The sequence below is a fragment of the Coturnix japonica genome, chromosome 1 (assembly GCF_054131305.1).
Source record: "Coturnix japonica strain WE chromosome 1, WE-NBRP24, whole genome shotgun sequence".
Lineage (NCBI taxonomy): Eukaryota > Metazoa > Chordata > Aves > Galliformes > Phasianidae > Coturnix > Coturnix japonica.
Window position 1 is genome coordinate 114209383 of NC_140663.1, and position 13867 is coordinate 114223249.

Consider the following 13867-nt stretch of genomic DNA (forward strand, 5'->3'; position numbering starts at 1 on the left):
CTAATCCAAGCCATGCTGGAAAGCCTACTGGGAAAGAAAGGAGTGTACAGGATGAGAAACCTTGGATGGGTTATGTTGGAAAAATTTTCCACCATGCTCCAATGTGAAGAGGACAATAAGGAAGGAGAGTCCACCAAAGGAGTCTGCAGGAGGTACAGCGTTTGCCACCAGCTTGATGGTAACTTAAATTATGTCCATCAAGGTGAAAGCAGTGGCAGTTTGGCCTCTTGACCAATGAATTCACTTAGAGCTGTCAGGACTGAGGCTGGCACATGGAGATACGCTGTGCAACTCAAACATCTATAAAACTTCCAAGAGGAATATCTGCTGAATATATCAACATTGTCTTTGCTTGGGATGTTCAAAATCAAACAAGCAGATATTGTATGATGCAGTGAATTCTACGTCCATTTTCTTTGTTGTTAAACTGCAAAACTAAAATAGGTGTCATCATGTCTCATCAGAAAATAGGTTTTAATTTTTGTTAAAAGGAACCTTCTAAACTAAGGGGAAAGGAATTTGCATAGGGGCCGAATCTGAGCCTATAAATGTTTATGTTTAGTAAGCCTTAGTATGCCCACTCTAATTAAGTTTATATGAAATGTTACAGCTTAAAGCATACTTCAGTTTAACAGCTCTGTTTCTGTCCTGTATAAAGGAAGAGTAGTTCCTGGGATTATGTTTCTAATATGAATATTCAGTATGATGGATTCCAAGTTGGATAGCCATGAATATTTATCATTATGCATTCCCAAAGGTGTTACCTGACTCTTCAGCTCAGGGACAGCTGATCAGATGAAGCCAACAAAGGCCTTCAAATTATCTTCAAAGTTCCTCGCATTATCTTCTCATTTGTTGTTTTTTGTATTCCTTAATTTATAACAGTTAATTTCAAAACTGCAGGAGCAGCAGCTGCCAGCAGTGCCAGCAGAACCACTTGAAAAAGGGGAGGAAAAGCTGATCAAATGTTAAGGCTTTTGATGAAATACATTATTCACTAAAGAAAGAAAAGTTTGGAGATCAAATGATGAGATTAGAGCCTGTCACATTCAACAGCAGAGTTCACAAAACATATTTGATATGGAAAGAACTTCCAAAAAAAATTAGAGGTAGGTGTGAATCGCTGTTATACTTCTGTTCAGAGAGGAAAAAAAAAAAAAAGAAAAAAGAAAAAAAAAAAAGAATAGTTACTAGAGCTAATGTTTGGCCTCAAGGTAAGTATTCCAGCCACATAAATCTGCTCTAGCAACAGACTGATGTCTCCTGAATTTGAACTGCCAGAAGGGGAAGCGAAAAGAGAAATAGACAGGGCAGGATTTGTAGGTCAGTCACGGATTTCGTGTAATTCATTTGTTTATGTAGCTTTGCAAACCCAGAGCTGTCTGAGATTTAGAAAAACAAATATTCATGTCTTCTCTGAGGTTTGCCAAATGACAAAGTGCTGGCAGTCTTAGTGAGAGGCTGAATTCATTTGCTGCCATGTTGTTTTAGCTCACAATAGGCTTTACAGTTACCCTGGTTTTCATATGTAATACCTTCTACGCTGCTGAAGGCAATAGGGTGCCTCTGTATTATGCCATAGCAAAAAAAAAGAACCAGTGCAGCAGTTGCTTAACAGTTCCACTGCGATTTTTTTAGCATTACTGGATGATGAGTTTGATTTTGGCTTGTCTGGTCAGGTTAACTGTCTGATGTAAAGTTCTGCAGCACTGAGAAAATCCTGGCATAATCCTGAACTTATTGGAAGGATCTTACAGTCTTTCTCCTACAAGTTAATCAGTAGAGTTGGGTGGTGTTTTTACTGACTACAAATTCATTGTAAATGGGTTTTTGATCTTAAAGCTATTCCCACTTTTGCATAAAACTGAAAAACAGACTTGGGATGAGGAAAAAATAGCCTGAAGATAAATTCTAGTCATGTCACCTTTCTTTAAGACAGTGACTTAAGGATTAGAGAATCTGACTTTTTTTGTCTCAGCATGAGTGTCTTTGAAATCATACCTCCCTGTGTATAAGAGGAGTGTGTCTCAGGAGAAAGTAGAGGGCGTTTGGAGTGGGATTTTCTCATTCTTTCTTCTGCACTTTGTTTAATTCACTTGGGATTGCAGAAAACTATAGCAGGGAGAGGGAAGTGATTGTCCCTCAGCTCTTTTGAGGCCCCATCTCCATGGAGTACTGCACCCAGGTCTGAGGCCCCCAGAACAGGAAGGACATGGAGCTCTTGGAGTGGGTCCAGAGGAAGTCCACTAAGATGATCAGAGGGCTGGAGCACCTCTCCTATGAGGGAAGGTTGAGGGAACTGGGCTTGTTTAGCTTATAGAATAGAAGGCTCTGGGGAGACCTCACTGTGGCCTTCTAGTGCTTGAAGGGAGAGTATCAATCAGGAGGCAGAATGGCTTGGGTTGATAGTGAAAGGACAAGGGGGACTGGTTTTAAACTGAGAGGCCAGGCTGGATGTGGCTCGGGGCAGCCTGGTGTAGTGGTTGGCGATCCTACCCACAGTGGTAGGGTTGAAACTAGATGATCTTTGAGGTCCTTTTCACCCAGGCCATTCTATGATTCTGTGAAAACAACTCTTTCTCTGACTCTTTTTCTCAGTAAACCACAATAATACAGTTTGTTCCTAGTTCTGTGAATGAAGCTTATTCTGTCCAGCCAGCCAAAGTCACTGTGTTCTACCATCCTCTAGATCCAGCCTGATGTCCTGACTTCTTTGGCTTATGCACTACATATGCGCACAGCCTTGACATGACGGTAATGAAACAGTTTTAACAGGAAAGAAGTCCTTGGACATATTTATTCTCTTATATGGTTGTCCAAGAGACAGGAGGTTTGGTCTTTAGAAAACAGAGGTCTCCAGGTCAATTTTGTTCTTCTCCTAGTTTATTAAGAACAGGACCAAAGAAACTAATTGCAGTCACAGCCCTTCGCAGGGTAGAATAAGGTAATGTTCAGTAGGACAGTGGTTGCATTTGGCCTGCATGAAGCTAAGATACTTGCAGAGGCTCCTCACCATATGCTGTCTTATTTACTCCTTTGCATTCTTAAAGGTATTGTACATTAAGAGTACATCGACTTTATTTATTTATTTATTTGTTTGTTTTTGGCACAATGAATCTACAGACTTCTTAGATGACGTCCAGCTAATTTACATGCTAGTGGAAGTGAGCTGATATTTCCTTCAATGCTGAGATTTGGCAGCAAGGACCAGAAGGAAGTGTTTCAATCCAATGTAGAAAAGAATAGCAAAAGGGAAAAAAGATACTTCCTCTTTATTATGTGAGGAGAATAATATATGAGAAATTATTTCCACCCATTTTGTTCTTACAGCCTGTTTTGGGATTTGCAGTCACTCTGCTTTTGATCATTGTAATATCTTTGCAAGATGACATCTTTTTCTCACGTCCATAGCTTGCCCTTGCATCTGATACGAACATCTTACATTTGAAGCTCACTAAGAAGGACATTACTAAAGAGTAACGGTCAAAGTGTGAGCTATTCTGGCCCAGCTATTACTGCTGGATTTTTGGGATACTGCTAGTCACTTTAGGATACCTTCATCTTCAATCAAACAATCAGCTGTAATTTTGCAAGAGCACTAATGAACCAAATACTGTGAACATACATATTTAAATGAGCTTTCTGTGATTTTTGCAAATCCCACAGTTAAATCCCAGGCTGGGAAGTTGCCTAAGCTTATCACAAGAATTTAAGGAAAAAACTTCTGTGTTGAGCTAGCAGCTTTTTAGGCTATTGCATGAATTACCACTCTGATTAATGAATGGTATCTGTCTGCACTGCAAATAAATAATAATTGGAAAAGAAAGAAGGAAAGATCTTGCATTATTCTTTTTTTCTACAACTTTATTATCACAGCAGTGTTTTATCAGTTCATATAAGAGAGGGTTTTCTTTACTGAAGAACGTGGCTTCTCTGGCCAGTTTTGTCCTACAATCTTAGGAAGCCGTACTAGCAACTCACTCCACAAGTTTATTCAAGACTCAGAGCAATGAGAGCCTTCTTTTGTTTGTGAACCACACAGTGTGGAAGAGCTCAGTTGCTCGAAGACTTTTCCATTAGAGGCATGGCATATCTGATTTGGAAACCCCAGCATAGTGTGCAGTTTAACCACAGAAGGGACTGGACGAGAAGCAACCAAGTCCCATGAAACTCAATTTGCCACGTGTGGACAAGGAAGAGGAGAGAGACTGTTGATTGCCAAGGTTTTAAAAACAATCAAGAAATGTCAGTAGCTTATGTGCTGATGCCTTGGGAAAAGGTTGATTTTCAACCACTGATTTTTGATAGCTTTGGAACCATAATCAAGCAATAAATCTCAAAAGAGCAGTACTCTTAGAGGGATTTCTGCACTCTCAGATTCATTGCAGCATGCTTCTGCATCCAGAAGCATATAGGTTTGTTTAACAGCCTGTGGGGAGCAATCCTAGGAACTGAAATTATCCAAACAATAAGCAACATGGAAAAACTTGTGTTTCTGATTTGTTCAGATATTTCGTTTATTTTGCTTCATTAAAACTACCCAGTATTAGAATGAACTTCTCCTTCTGAGAAGCATGGGAGTTCATTTTCTAAAAGCATTTCCATCCAGAATGCTACTATGCTACTTTCTGCTGCTTACTTAGAATGGACTTCTTTCTGACATTTTTGTAGACAACTGATGTCAGCAAAAAGCATTTGTCCTTTTCTGGAAAATAAGACCTTACTGTGTTATGTGGAATTTCTTAATGATTAGTAGGCTGTAGTGCTAGTTTTTACCCAACTTTTTGACAGAGTTTAGCTTGTATACTAACCGCATAGCTTTTCTGTGACAACTCCGCATCAGATCACCAAGGAAGTTCTCTGGTGCTTAAGTGGAATTCAAGGGAGAGATGGGATCAGGGAATCCACTGTGGCTACTCTGGCTAAAGCTAGGTTCAGTGAAGTGCATATATATTATTAGTATATATATTTCATGTTCTTGTCCCTGGCAAGTTTGTAATATAAAACTTCCATAAACACATGCTTTCTAGGGCAAGTATTCTCCTTCTGGCTAGAAAGGTTGTCCGTGAAAATTTTGAAGACTACAAAAGAGTGCCCAGAGTTTCCAGATGGTATCTCTAATGGATCGTATGCTTCTAATTTGTCTGCTTTCATCTGAAGTACTAAGCATCTTTGGGATTTCCAGCTATCACCACCCAGGCACATGTATGATGCTCTTTACACAAGCACAGAAATTTTGATGCTATCAGAACATGCTGGCCTTCCTGAATGCGTGCTATATTATTCGTTGATTGTCAGCTGCATAATAAACCTTCAGTAGGTTCTCAAGAAGGATCAAATGCTTCTCAGATGGCCCCTGCAAGTCAAATGATTCCTGTGTGCCCTAAATATCAAAAATTTATTGAATATACAGCAAATGTTCACAGACTTTTGATGAGGGAATTCTGCCTAGAAATACTAGAGCTCTCTCCTATCTAATACAAACTTCTTGCCTCCCTGGATGATCTGTGTTATATGCAGGCACAGGTGGAAATGAAAACAACATCAGCTTTCTACCTAAAAAGAGCTTTTTTCATTGTGAGAACTGTCCTTTGACTCGCCCACTTAACAACACTACGTGTTGATACTTGCTTGTTGCGGGAATATCTCAAATGAATATATAAGTTTTACCTAAATGCATTGCAAGCATATTGGTTATATTGGTCTTGAAAGAAAAAGAATGACTGTGAGGTGCAAAAAAAATCTGTCACCAAGTTATGGTAGTGCATCTGTTTTTTATTTAATTCATTTGAACTAGTAGCCTATGAGGTTATGATGACAAGAGCTGGAAAATATGTTGAGTCCTTTTGTTAATGATTCCAATTCACCCAATACTGTTTTGGTCAGAATTTGATATAGAATGACCTTTAACTATATCCACTTGTTTTATCTCAGGTCATAGACAACAGACATGAAATAGGGAGTATCTATGTTAAAAAGCAGAAATTATGTCTTATGAAATCTTTTACTTTTGAGTAGCCTAATGCATTTTTTGTTTTGAAACCTTATGAAAGAAGAGGATATTTTTTTCTGAAATTCATGATTCTAGTCAGTTTCAGGATGTTTTAGGGACAGATACTTGATGACCGTAATAGATATTTACTGATTTCTTATTCTGGAGCACATGAAAGTTTATGGTCTCAATAGTGTCAGTCTCACTGAAAATTCTATCCTGCTATTTGATTGTTTATTTTGGTGACATACAAATTAAATTAAATATTGAAAAGTCTACTTCTAATGTTTAAATACTACATATGTATTTCAGGGCAGATTTGTATTTTGCTCAGTTTCATAAAATTACAAATCAGAGGGAGAGGAAGAAACTAGCATAGCAAACATATTTGAAAACTAAGTGTATAAAAGCCCTGTTAAAGGCCCCAGTCCTGCACAAGATAATTTTGCTGTTGATTTAAATGGGAGCAAGAATTTGCCCTTCAGCAGAATGAGCGCTTAAGAGATACAGGACTATCATTATGTAAAATGGTATTGTGTACTTGCTGTTTTTTTCATATCATGGAAAAGACCCAAGAAACAGAGACCCCTAGGCTAGCATTTAGTGTCTAAAATAAGTTTTGTAAACCTCCTATTTTTATTGGCAGCCTGCTGTCTATTGCAGATGAACAATAAGAAAAAAAAAAGGTGGGGGGGAGGGGTGGGAAGGGAGTCTGCAGGGAAGTAAAACATGAGTTTTTCGTGTCTAGGGATTTGGCAGAGAATGAACACAGGATTCTCAATTAAGCATCTGATGTACAATAGGTGATTTCACTAAGCACCTTTGCAATTTGGCTGCCTTGTTTGCAAGAGGCATAAGGATTAATGGACCCAGAGTGAATTACTTAACATCACCCTATAGAAACCTGCCTCTGTAGGTCAAATCTGAAGTTAATTCTCTATAAGAGTTGCAGTTCCTTTTGTGTGGTTCTGAGATTACAGCAGGGGATGTCTACTTCAACTCAATACCTACTTCAGTCTGTTAGTATTGCTGTGAAATATATTTGCTGCTCTGAAATACACTGAAGAACTCAATGAATAAAAATTTGACTCTCGGTAAGAGACTTTTTAAATTCAGTTCATCTATAAAAAATCTCAGGCAGCAGAATTACCATATTGAATATAACTGTAAACACTATGTGTTATGTTTTGGCAGTCAGAAACAGTATTATCATTGTTCTTTTTGATTATAATTCCTTACAAAGTGTTATCCTTTTTTTTTTTTTTCTTTTTCTTTTTTTCTTTCTTTTTTTTTTTTTTTTTTAATAATAATCCATTTTTATTGGGATGCCTCAGGTTATGTACCTATTCTTTAAAAGTTTATGGTAACATCATACATCATTTCATGAGAGCATGACCAATTCAAGGCTTGTTGCCTTAAACAGAAAGGGCCCAAGCTGACTTCAGTGACTGCTGAACAAATTCTGCAGGGAATCAATGCCTAAACACATACATAATTTAGAAGGATTTATTTGGATGTTTTGTCTTCATCTTGAGTAGTAAAGCCCCAGGTGAGGTCCAGAGAGTCGCAAGCTGTGTATCAACCATTAAAGAACACTGCAATAAAACCTACATGCTTAGTCTGAACACTTAATTGAGCAATGAAATGCCCAACTACCATGAACATAGTCCTGTGAATTAGGTATCTGACTCTTATTTATTGATGAACTCCTCTACAAACCTGTATAATATCACTGTATTTGGCTTTTCTCACATTTTGGTCTCATTCCATGCAAAGTATGTCTTGAGTAGTTCATGTTGACATATTTAAAATACTGGGTTTTTCTGAGATTTTTGTATGTTTGGGAGAAAAAAAAAAAATCTCATCCATATTAGTCTTTGTGCTGTATTCTTTCACCTATTTTATTTAAATTTTACAAGACAGATTCTATGCCTGCTCTGGTTTTCTAAAGATCCATGGGTACTTTACCATACGTAGATGACTGAAGGTCCAGTTCTGAAGATTAGGTCTTCATAGATATGATTCTACAGTGGGCCATGAAACAGTACATGCTATTTAATTCTGGTGTGCAGTTGCCTGCGGGATCGTGCTGTCATATATGAATATTTAGTTCAGCTGGGTTTGATGCAAGTGTTGCACCCCTTAGTCATGTTTTGTAACTGACAACCAGTAAGCTTTACAAAAAGTTTGTTTTCTCTCTTGTAAGTAAGTATTGGCAGATTTCTGGTTAACAGGAAACATATTCAGAGACAAAATTTAAAATCAAAACAACAAAAAACTGTTACTCGTTTTATATTTTCAGGTAGTTTCTTCCCTGGCATAATTAGACCTGAGAAGGAATCTCTTACACTATGGAGAATCTACCCAGTGCTTATAGCACGCATCACAATCAAACATGAAAGGCAGCTTATTGCTATGATGCAAATATAACAATTTCAGAATTAGAGCTGTGTTTCATAAAAGTACATTCTTTGAGGATTGATGCTGAAACAACAAAAATTATCAGTTGTTCAGTCTTAGAAACTTCATCGCCAGTTTCCTTAAAAAAGAAAAAGACAACCCCAATTGTGAAGTCTTTAGTCTGTCTCCACTCAGATTTGCCATTTTGGGAATGGGTAAGTGATATGGAATAACCACCTGAAAGATGTCACAGCAGTCCAATGCATGTTGCATATACATAAAAATGATCATGTACTTTGTGGTACTATTTGACACACAGCATTTAAATGCTCCACATATTATCTAAACATAAAATACATAAACTTTTTGGAAGTGAGTTATGAATGGTAATAAAATAATACAGTGTAACAGCACCGCTAATGAATATGTGTATCTATGGTACATAGTGACCTATTGCTGTTTCCAGTGGCACTACTTGCAAGAGTAAAGGTGTCTCATATGAAAGCTTGTAGGATCAAGGCCAGAGCTGCTGTTCCAAGGCATTAAGCAGAGCTGCTAAGTATTTACAAGAAATGCCTGCCACCTGCATTTATTTACTTATTTATTTATTACCACTGTACAAGAAACAACAAACTGAAAGCATCCCTTTCTGTTTGGCGTATTTTGAATGCCAAAAGATGAAGCTACGTACACATGTTCAAAAAAAGGAACGTACCTATTTAAACACGTGTGAAGCATCACAGATCCACCATAAAACAATAAAAAATAAACAATAGAACAATCTATTTGTTGTCTTCTAAATTTCTCATTATCCTATATTTAAATAAAATAAAAAATCATTAAGTCTTAAAGACTTGTGTGGGCTGCTTATAAAGCATTACAGCTGCATACTGTCATTGCGTAGATGGTGTGTAGCATGCGCTAAATGTGTGTACAACCCAAGCATTATGGATGGCCCCTCTTGTCACTAGCTGTGATCGTTTCCTTGCTCCTCTGAGTCGCCTTCAAAGGTTGCAGAAGAGATCACAAAGATAACTTGCAATGGATTGTGTGTTAAAAGAAACCTCAGTCGTTTCAACTTCTGGAGAAATTTGGAGACCGAAAAATAATTTGGACACTATGACAGGTATAGCTATGATCTCTTGATTTTTCATCTGGATTTTTTAACCTAGATTTTTTTAATAAACTTTGAAGTTGAGAGACTAGCTGAACATAAATGAATTAGGAAAAAAGCTTTGTTCAAACTTCAGAGAAAACCACAAACTTGAGCAGGAGCAATGTGATGCTGCAGAACCTCCCAGTGTTGTTTCATTGCTTCCATTGTACTCTCTTCTTCAAGCACTTCAAAATCACATCTGTTCTTTCACTTTCTGTGAGTATACCCTCTGTGTCTCACTCATAGTCATTGCCGAGCCTAGTTTTTTACCTTTCGTCAATAGGGAGGTAAGAGTATTGTGCTCATAGATTATATTGTAAACAGTGCTGCATCAAGTAACTGGGGGGAAAAAAATATCTAAATGCCTGTCTGGGTTTCAGATTTGGATAACCTATTTTATTTCAAAAGTTTCAAGCAAACAAAGAATCTGAAAAAATGCTTGCTTTCTAATTGTGCTAAGTAGAAGTATCCTAAAAGTCTGACAAAGCATTATGGCTTAGTGGAGCAAATAGAGCAACCTGAAACTGTGCAAATAGTGAATGCTGCATTGCAACTTTCAACAGAAAACGTCACCATAGAGCACAGGCCAAACAGATCAGCTTTATTTTTGATCAAGAGCCAAAAGCATCAGGAAAATAACAACATTCATTTAGTATCCTTTTTTCTTTGTTTCAAGAAAACGTGAGATAAGTATAGGAGACAGTATTTAAACAGAATCATTCCTAAATTACTTTTGTCTGGTTAAAACAAAGCTAAGACTGAATTAAATAAAATTGTATGCTCTCCTCCCATCTTTATTCTCAATATTTCACAAATTATCTTCTATCATCGTCTAATATTCTATTCCATTCTTCACTCTACAAGAAAAATAACCTTTAAATATAGTCCAGTGCTTGTGCACAGGGCTGCTTTTAATACTGTAATTGAGTCCAACAGTTTATGATTATTAAAGAACTGGAAACTGAATCTTCTCTCACTTGCATATGTGAATAGGTCACAAAGATTCAATTTTCATTCTGGTGTAAAATTTTGAATAGAGAGACTTACTTCCCCTTTATCTCTTAGTTAGGCTGTTCCAATCTGTACTGCAAAGAAAAGAGTCCAAAGGTGAATACCAGCTATCTTGACAGAATTGTTACTGCAGAGATCTGTGTATATATATATGGGGTGCAGGATTGTGAATGGGATTGGCAGCAGGGACAGTTATGGATATGGGAATGATGTTTCTATTATTTTTATGGTTTTTGTTGTTGGTTGTTTTTTGTTTATTTTTGTAAATGCTGGTTTGTTTTTTGTTTTTATTATTGTTTTCTGGTTTTGTTTTGTTTTTTCCAATATAACACTCTATTTTTAATACAATTTCTGTGGAGAAATTCAGAAATATCCTGAGGGAAAGAGAAAAGAAGAACCCCAAAATTTCCTTCATAATCTTCAGAAATGATTAGGGAAAATTGCTTGTTGGAAGTTTACAACTATTTCTAGGAGTGAACATACATGTAAGGGAGGATTTTGTGAAAGAGGCCAATAGGAACTGCATGCTCCAGTTGTAGGTATGTTCCCTCTGCTCACACTTCTGTTCCTTAGGTGATATAGGCATGCTTTGTCAACAGCTGCAGCTGTTTCCTCACCTCCCCCATCTCTGTGCTCCTCCCTTTAAAACTCCATAGGAGAATATGTGTCCGTGAAATTTATTTGTAATATTTTTGACACTCTGACCTGTAATGACATTTACGAGGCCTGCCAGCTTATCTCTGAGAGCCATAGCTCAGCATCCAGTACATTCAGTCAGTGCTTCTCTTCAGCTTGCTTGGTTATACAGCACTGCTATTGAGATCATCCAGAAACAAGCTCAGAAGGGGAAGGAGCTAGAGGAGAAACAAACACAGCGTGAAACAAGAATAAAAAATCTCCAGGGTCTGTAGAAACTCAGGGCTCCAGTTTCCAAATACAAACATATTTCTCACATTTAGTCCCCTTAGCTAGAACAAAGCTTGGTAATTCAGGACAAGGCCACTTCAGGCTCTGAGCTTCCTAGGCAATGAAGACATTATTTTGTTTGTTCAGAATATTAGTTGTATATGAAGGAATTAAAAATAGAGTTATTAAAAGAGGATAGTAGTACTTTATTTTTAATACTAGGTTTTTTGTTTTACATTTATACAGCACCTACTTCTCATTTGTAACAAGACTGCTACAAGGGACAGGGAAAAAAAACATAGCATGTCTGTTAATTTGAAGATCTTTTTATTTATAAACATTTGCTGTACTCCTCCAATTGTAAATGATTGTGTTGGTTATTTTTGTTTTAAACACACTTTATCATATTTACATATAGAGCTCATAAGTGAGTTTAATTCTGATCAAGTATCACTCATCAGCAATCAGCTGGTCATCTATGAGTTACAGCTGATAATCACTATTTACATTTTAGCCTATATTCTGCACTGTTTAAGCAAAGCAATATATGAATAAGTTTCCCTGGAGAAAATTTTTACTCTGCCTTTAATTACTACAAATTTTTTTTAACTTCACAGTTATTCACTAGTGACATTTTATTTGCAGTATAATGTCTTATGCAGTATAGAAGGGAGGAAGGGTTTTCTAGCAGTTTATAATTCACCGTTTGCCTTTTCCAAACTCATTCTCTGAATAATGATTTATTTTTTTCTTGTATATTTGCTTCGTTTTGTATAGTTGGAATTTTAAGGACAGTCTGCATACCTTTAACATTGATGCCCTGGGCCTGTCAGTGTTCATGGTTAGCCCTGAAGTGATCAGGCAGTTGGACTGGATCTTCGTAGGGCCCTTCCTTTCCCTTCTCCTCCAAATTTACCTTGTTTTCCTCCATGCTCAGTGATTCTGTTTTCTTTCCTTGCAGAAATTTCTTGGAATCACATAGACCTCAACCCATCCTCATGCTGTAGGCTAGGCATGAGGCAGTGCAGCTCAGGGGGTCTTTCAAAGTAGCAGCATGATTCTGGCAAACCAGTGACTACTACAGATCAGCTCTGTTCACACCACACTGAGGTTTCACTTCACTAACCAGCAGTCAATTTTAATGAACTCTGTAGGACTTCAGCATTATCCAAGACTTGTCTCTGATTTTTTGAAGCTTGGTGGTTAGTTTGGAAGCTACTGTAGAAGTGGCAGGTAGCAGCAGACAGCCAGGTCAAAGATGGAAGGATAAATTTAAATGAAAAACTGTTGGAAACAAAGCAGTGTATTGGGAAATGCTATTAACATGACTACAGGACAGACACCTGAAGGCCTGCTCTTAAGTTTGGGAAGATGAGCTAACTTGGTTTTGGTCATCAAGGCCACTGACAGAAGCAGACACGATGGTAGCAATCTCATGCTTGCTCGCAAGGTGCCACACTGACCTGAAGATTAATGCTGCTTTGAGGTTCTCTGTCAAAGCTATGTTGGAGGAAAGTACTCTTGTCCCTGACAGTTCTCTCATTTGGATAGGCAGTATTTCACCATTTTACTAAGTTGGTGTTGTTTGTTAAGCTGTAGCTGTAGATGTCATGAGATGTCATGTGTTTGAATTTTAGCTTAGACTTCTTCTGTGTCTTACCTACTTACTTAGGTTGTGGATGCATTGAAGGCCAGGCTGGATGTGGCTCTGGCATCCTGATCTGGTGGCTGGTGACCCTGCGCATAGCAGGGGGGTTGAAACTAGATGATCTTTGATGTCCTTTTCAACCCCAGCCATTCTGTGATTCACTCCCTGTTCTTCCCTGTTTCCAAGCACAACCCTACACAATTGGTCAGACCAGAGTTTTGCAGGGATTAGTTACTACATTTACTGTATTTCTCAGTGGCACTGATGCTTCTAGAGAAACATATTCTGAGTATATTCACATTCTACAAGTGCAATTTGTTTGCCAGGAAATATAAGCAAGCTATAATAACATTCAAATATAATATTTCTGACTAGCTGAAATCTGACTAACTCCTTACCTGTGGGGCCAGTGGCAAGATGCTTCATGTGGTAAAGCATTTGGATTCTACAATGGGGAATGTACACCAGCTGTCTTGAGCTTATGCAGGATTTCTGGAAGTTATTCAGAAGCTGGGTTGCCTGAAGTGTAATGCTTCATGGTGGCCTCATTTTTCTGTTATCTTTTAAAATCCATGCCTTGTAAAAGTGTCCTTCAAATCCAAGGTATCTAGAAAAGCATATCAGCAAAGTCTCTGACTAAATATATCTTAACTTTCAGTACTATAATAATGTCAACAAGTGTAAGCCCTAAGAAAATAGTGTGGGATTCCCCTGCACTGAAAAACAGTATGGGATTTTGTATAAGGGAATCTTT

General features: G+C 37.6%; 1 protein-coding gene across 13 annotated transcripts in view; it reads left to right on the top strand.

The window, feature by feature from the left end:
• MID1 (midline 1) overlaps nucleotides 1-13867 on the top strand; it is a 225851-nt gene that overhangs the window by 152805 nt on the left and 59179 nt on the right. The gene's annotated exons all lie outside the window — the stretch shown is intronic.